Genomic DNA, 7,006 nt, shown 5'->3' on the forward strand with positions numbered 1-7,006 from the left:
TATGTTATATTATTATATTCAGATAATATCAATATTATTTTATTACATTAAGGTAATGTTAATATGTTATATTATTATATTCAGATAATATCAATATATTATATTATTATATTAAGTTAATGTTAATATGTTATATTATTATGTTCAGATAATATCAATATTATATTATTATTATATTAAGGTAATGTTAATATATAATATTATATTATTACATGATATAATATTATATAATAATATATCATGTTAATATATTACATATAGTGAAGATAATGTTAAAACCTCAACATGTATTAATGTTAATACACTTGTCCTTCCATATACATACACACACACACGCACACACACACACACACACACACATATATATATATATATATATGTCTAGAAATTTGCTGTTATTTCTCTGGTGTTGACCCCAGCATGGCGACTGTCCCAAGCGGCGATTGATCACCGGACAAGGAGCCTCTTTATTTGATTGATATGCTGCAGGGGACGCCATGTTGGTCATGTAGCAACGCACAATAACATTTGTGGACGTGGGGTGTTTTTGTACTTTATTTGAATAAACCACCTGTATAGTGTGGTCTCCAGCTTCTCCTACTACTGCCTTCCTCTATATCAGGGGTAGGCAACCTTTTTGAGCCGGGGGCCGGGTTGCTGTCCCTCAGACAACTGGGGGGCCGAAGCCAAAAAGTAAATAATTAAATATTTTTTTAAAAAAAATTAAATAAATAAATAAACCGGGACAAATGTAGGACAAAATGTTCAAAAGGTGGACACGCGAAAAAATTTGCTGATTTTTTAAAAAATGTTAATATAAATGCATGTTTCTGAGGCTTCTATAGACAATTGCCCCTGTGCGCGAGAGGCCAAAGGCCCCAGCGGCAATCGGTGGCAGGACCGGGCTGGGGCTGGTCCCAAGGCCTCGCCGGGCCACATCCGGCCCGCGGGCCGCAGGTTGCCTGCCCGTACTCTATATCAAGCACGATCCTCTTTTCCAGTGAGTCATGTCCTCTCCTGATCCGTCCAAAGTACCACAGCCTCAGCTTAGTTCTCTTTGCTTCTTGAATTAAGAGCCAAAGCTACGTGAATCTGGAATATCATCGCAGAAAGGGATCTTGTAACACATCTGAGACTTAATAATTGAGAGAAAGAACAATAACAACATCCAAAATCCGCAGGGCAGTGATGCCTTTGTGGGACCAACCAAAATGCACAAAATACATGTGGTTTGTGCATTTTGGCTGGTCCCATAGGGGTATCACTGCTTTGTGGATTTTGGATGTGATTGTTCTTTGCGGTTTGAGTCTTGGACTGTGATTTTGGAGACCAGGGTTTGGATTCTGGATCAGCCCTCTAGATGCTGGGCGACCGTGGGGAAGTCACACTCTCTCGGCCTCAGAGGAAGACCATGGCAAAACCCCCTCTGAAGAAACCTGGCAAGAAAATCCCATGATAGGGTCGCCATAAGTTTACTTTTAGCTCTACAGCACATTTGTCTTTTTAGCAGCCTCTCTCTTAAAGGCAAGTTTCTTCAGAGGCGCCGTTTCCCATTACCTTCCCCTGAGGCTGAGACAGTGTGACTTTCCCATGGTCACCAGTGGACTTTCATGGCCAAGCTGGGAACTGAAGTCATAGTCCAGCATTCAAACCACTACAACGGCTCTCATGTGTTTTATACTGTTTAGCTTTTTATAATGTTTTGTATGACTGTCTTCTTTTGTGTCACTGCTCTGTGACTGTACCATAAAGATCAACATACCATGATCTCTTTATTATTTATCTTGCATCTAGAGTGACCAGCTGTCCTCACCACTAAGGAGGACAAGGAACTGCAAAATGTAGGGCAGTCAGGAAAATGTAGGACGTGGCCAAGTAAAGGCGAGGGACACTCATGCTTCTTAGTCATGCTCTGCAGCAGTGGTCCCCAAACGGTGCCCTTTGAGAGCTTTTGGACTTCAGCTCCCAGAAGCCTCAACCATGTTGGTCAATGGTCTGGGATTCTGGGAGATGAAGTCCAAAATCCCTCAAAGAGCACAGTTTGGGAACCACTGCATTTTGGAAATCCTCCTTGACAGAATGCTGAAATGGAGGACGTCTGGTCCCTCTTTGTCCCAAAGGACCTGGAACGTTTCACAAACTGGGCTCTGCAGAAGCACTCCTGCCTCCGCTCTGGAAATGGCGGGAAAACGTGACAAAGGGTTAATAAAGACTAGAGGCGGGAGAGGGGGCGGGGCATGCAAATTTACCACCAATGGGGAGAGAGAAGCAAACAGGACTCGCCTTGGTGGACACAATACATTAAATATGAGCTTAAATTGGCCCGGTTTGGAGCCGTTCTTTGCGGAATGTGTTGGCAGGGATTGCGAACCGGACCGTCCCTGTTGCATCCGGAGAGGCACCGGCCTCTTGGGCTGCTCACCGTCACCTGAAGTGACACTGGAAAGAGTGCCTTGGGAGCCTGGGAGAGCCACCTGCATCGCTTCTCGGCCTTTTGGCTAAGATCAAGTGTAGTATCTGTTCTTATCAGTTTAATATCTGATACGTCCTCTATTTGAGGACTATATATTAAATGGATTTTTGGAGCTGGGAGATGGAATAGGAGCTTGCTCCGTCCACTCCACGCATCGACCTGGTATTGCAGTGCCTCCAGGAACGGTGCACCTCCCTCTGGGAGGAATTTCCCTGGTTAAAGATAGGCTATGAACCCAATGGGGTAATGCTACCTTCCTCCATTGTGTCAACACTGGAGAAATAGGCTGGTTTAGCACCGCTTTAACTTTCACTGCTCTGCCTCAGTGCTGGGGAATCCTGGGAGTTGTCCTTTATTCTGACACCAGGGCTTTTCTGACAGAGAAGGCTAAAGGTCTCACAAAACCACACCTCCCAGAATTCCATAGCACGGAGCCACGGAAGTTAAAGCGGTGTCAAACTGGATTGTATCTGCAGTGCAGACGCAGCCTTGCCCAAGGTGGGCAAGTCAGTCCTGAACTGGAAAGCATGCCAGTCTGTCAGTTTTCTTTATACGATACAGTGCGCCTGTGCCATACGCGGGCGCGCCATACGCGGCCTTGAGCATGCGCGCTCAAGCCGCAGTGCATGCGCGGGGCGGAAGGGGCAGCGGAAGGGGCGGCGCGTCCCATTCAATTGAGTGCAGTTTATGATTTTGTAACAAACACTTGAGGCGAAGCACAAAAATCAGCGTGTATAGAGCCATTGTACTGTCTATTCTCCTCTACGGGTCTGGAACATGGGTCACCTATCGCCAACACCTACGACTCCTTGAACGCTTTCATCCGCGAACGCACAATTCTAAATATACACTGGACTGACTGTGTGACAAATGTTGCTGTCCTTGAGCAAGCAGGGATCGCCAGCATTGAGGCCATGCTATTGAGGACGCAGCTGCGCTGGGCAGGACACGTTTCTAGGATGAAGGACCATCGCCTCCCCAAAATAGTATTCTCCAGTGAACTCGCCACGGGTGAGCGTAAGAGGAGCGCCCCAAAGAAGAGATACACGGACTCTCTGAAACAACATCTCAGGCTTGGCCAGATAGATCACCAACAATGGTCCTCCCTGGCCTCGCATCGGGAGGCATGGAGACGCACTGTCCATGATGCTGCAGCCTTCTTTGAAAGCTCACGCCGAACGAACCTGGAAGAGAAACGACTATGCGGAAAGAACCGCAACCTGGAAACATTACCCAAGGAGACTTTCTGCTGTGCTTTCTGCAACCGGACCTGTTTGTCCCGGATTGGCCTTTTTAGTCACCAACGCGCTTGTACAAAGCGCGGGATGCGTCCTCCCTGAATCTTCGTTCGCGAAGCAAAGCCAGAGAGAGAGAGAGAGAGAGAGGTTAATTCTGACAGTGAAAGTCACCAGACTGTATATGTTTTCTTATCAAATATATCTGCATTTCTACTACTGGACCTGAATTTCTGAACTTTGATATCCTGCTGAGCTTGACTGTGTGTGTGTCGCACACACACATATATTTTAGGTTGTATGCCTTTGGTAGGACCCACTGTTTTTAGCTGTATTACTTGTAACGTGCCATGTATATTGGCAGCTCACTATATAAATAAATGACAATTATATAATTAAGGAACTGATTTGGTTCCCTAACGGCTGCCTTCTGATTTCAAGGCAAGTAATATTGCTACTCTTTTCTGCTTTGGCTAGGCCTCACCTGAAACACTGAGTTCGAGGCACCATAATTTAATAGTGACAACATTGACGCTGGAGTGTGTCCAGAGGAGGGTGACCAAAATGGTGAAGGGCCTGGAAACCATGTCCTATGAGGAATGACTAAGGGAGCTAGGGATGTTTAGCCTGGAGAAGAAAAGGTTAAGAGGTGAGATGATAGCCTTGTTTAAGTATTTGAAGGGATGTCATATTGAGGAGGGAGCAAGCGTGTTTTCTGCTGCTCCAGAGAACAGGACCCGGAACAATGGAAGGGACCAGAAGGGCCATCTTTCCATGCAGGAATACTCAAAACAGTTCCAAAAGATGGCCATCCCACTTCTTTTTAAAGGCTTCCCAGGAAGGAGATTCCACCACCCATTAAGCAGTTTATTGTACTGTTGAACAGCTCTTACAGACAATAATTCCCACCTAAGTAATTTAAATCCATGATTTCCTGTTTTAATCTCTGCAGCAAGAGAAAACAACCTTGTCCCATCTTCTATATGACGTCCCTTTGGATATTTAAATATGGCATATCAACTCTCCATCTTCTCTTCTCCAAGCTAAATCCTTGGAGGTCCTGAAGCCATTTCTCATACAGATCACCGATCGTCTTGCTTGCCCTCCTATGGACTTGTTCCAGTTTATCAATATTCTTCTTGAACTGTGGTGTCCAGGACTGGACACAGTATTTCCAGTGATAAAAGCAGAATAGGGTAAAACTACTCCTTCCCTTGACTTGGATATTCTTTCCCTTGACTTTTGCATCACACCGATAACTCATCCTTAGCTTGTGGTCTACTAAGACCCCTGCATCCTTTCCCCATTTTCAGAAATCAATGAGTTCCATTTTTTAATTTAATGGACTCAACTTTTACCCAAGAAAGGCGGTATGGTTTGAATGTTGGACTAGGACTCGAGACCAAGGTTCGAATGGAAACTCACTGGGCGGCTTTGGTCAAATCACATTCTCTCAGCTTTAGAGGAAGGCAATGGCAAACTCCCTCTGAACAAATGTTGCCAAGAAAACCCCATGATAGGTTCATCCTAGGGTTGTCATAAGTAAGGCCTGTTACAGACTGCCAAAATAAAGCTGCTTCGGGTCTCTTTGGAGGTATGCTGTTTAAATGATGCATGGGTCCTAAGAATCCGGAAGCTGCACCAAAGCTGCACTCCAGCGCTTAGGAATGGAGTGTGGCTTTGGCGCAACCTCCGAACTCTTAGGATCCATGCATCATTTAAATAGCATACCTCCAAAGAGACCCAAAGCAGCTTTATTTTGGCAGTCTGTAACAGGCCTAAGAAATGACTTAAAGGCACACAATAATGACAAGCTTTTACCTCTACCAAGGAGTGGATGCTACCTGTGTGTTTATTCTGTCTAACCTGGGGCAACCAGAGTTTAAAAATAATGGAATCTTGTCAATAAACTGTTCAGAAGGAGTGGCGATTTAGTCTCCTATTTCGGCTTAATAGCTCCACAGGCATTTCAGATTTTCCATTAAAAGAACCAGAGTTGTGTTACTGTAAGAGATGCTGAATGGATGGTGTTTGTGACTTGAGTAGTCATTGGTTTTAAAATGTTGCTGCAGATGTTTGAAGGATGGCAGTCTACTTATGCACATTTCAGACCAATACTCAGGAGTTCATTTCTTATTCTCCATAAGGGTGTCATGAACTACTGTTGTGGGGATTTGAATTGACTTGGAATTGTTGCATGCAGCGCTAGCCTTTCTCGAAAGACGTCACACTTTGTTCAAAGTTGTCATTACCATGATGAATTCCAGGGTTAGAGGAACCCAACTTTAACAGCATCCTGTGACACATATATCATGCCACAATGAACCTGTGCTGAGAGTCTGCGGAGTGGGAAAGTGCTATGCAAAACTCATGCGCAAGCTAATAGTGTCAGACACCATTAGATGGTCCAGAGACATTTACATTGAGCACATTTCGGGCCATCGTCAGTATGAGGAACCAGCTGTGGTTTTGTGTTTTGTGAGCCAGTCCAAAGTTCATCCGAGGAAGGGAAAAGAGACTATATGCCAAGGACAAAATGATGGTGGGGTGTTGTTGATGTTAATACTGAAATGTGATGCTATATATTTATTATGGGTGATGAATAGACAAAAGCCTCTGTGTGTGACCTCTTCCTCTTTCCTTTTCCCATCAACAAAAGGAGAAAAGGAAAGACCTTGCATGAGTGCCTTCTGATGGCATTGCAAGACCAAGTGCTTCCAGGACGTGTTACGATGATGCTCTTGGCTTTCACCAGGGGATGCTTCATTTTTTAATAACAGTTAAAGTACACTTCTTACATTGACCCATGGATAAGTCGACCCAGGTCTTTGGGGTCGTATTGTTTTGACTAAACATTTCTATCTAGACTTATACATGAGTACAGTGCGACCTTTTTATCCGCTGGGGTTTGGTTCCAGGATCCCCCGTGGATAACAAAATCCACGGATGCTCAAAATCTCATTAAATATACACTTGTCCCTCCATGTTTGTTAGGGTTGGGGCACAAGACCCCCGTGAATATGGGAAAACCACAAATAACAAAAACACCATTTATTTTTACCCGAGAGGACACCTCTCTAGGAATCTCTAGGTCCTCCAGTGCAACTCTGTGGCCAACGTCTGACAGACACTGGCCATAGAACTGCGCTGGAGGAGCTACAAAGGCCTAGTAGACTATTCTCTCTAGGAATCTCTAGGTCTTCCAGTGCAATTTTTAGTTAAAATTTACCATAGAGTTGCGCTGGAGGACCTAGATATTCCTAGAGAGAACATATTAATCAAATCCGTGAATGATCAA

At 44.5% G+C, this 7,006-nt stretch overlaps 1 non-coding gene across 1 annotated transcript; it reads left to right on the forward strand.

Moving 5' to 3' along the window:
- The first annotated feature begins 2,478 nt into the window (after window positions 1–2,478).
- LOC149305077 (U2 spliceosomal RNA) lies at window positions 2,479–2,669 on the forward strand. The gene has a single exon (XR_016271923.1). It is a non-coding gene; the product is annotated as a U2 spliceosomal RNA (small nuclear RNA).
- The last annotated feature ends 4,337 nt before the right edge of the window (window positions 2,670–7,006 follow it).

The sequence above is a fragment of the Sceloporus occidentalis genome, unplaced genomic scaffold, assembly GCF_023333645.1.
Source record: "Sceloporus occidentalis isolate IW3139 unplaced genomic scaffold, rSceOcc1.0.p SCAF_13, whole genome shotgun sequence".
Taxonomy (NCBI): domain Eukaryota; kingdom Metazoa; phylum Chordata; class Lepidosauria; order Squamata; family Phrynosomatidae; genus Sceloporus; species Sceloporus occidentalis.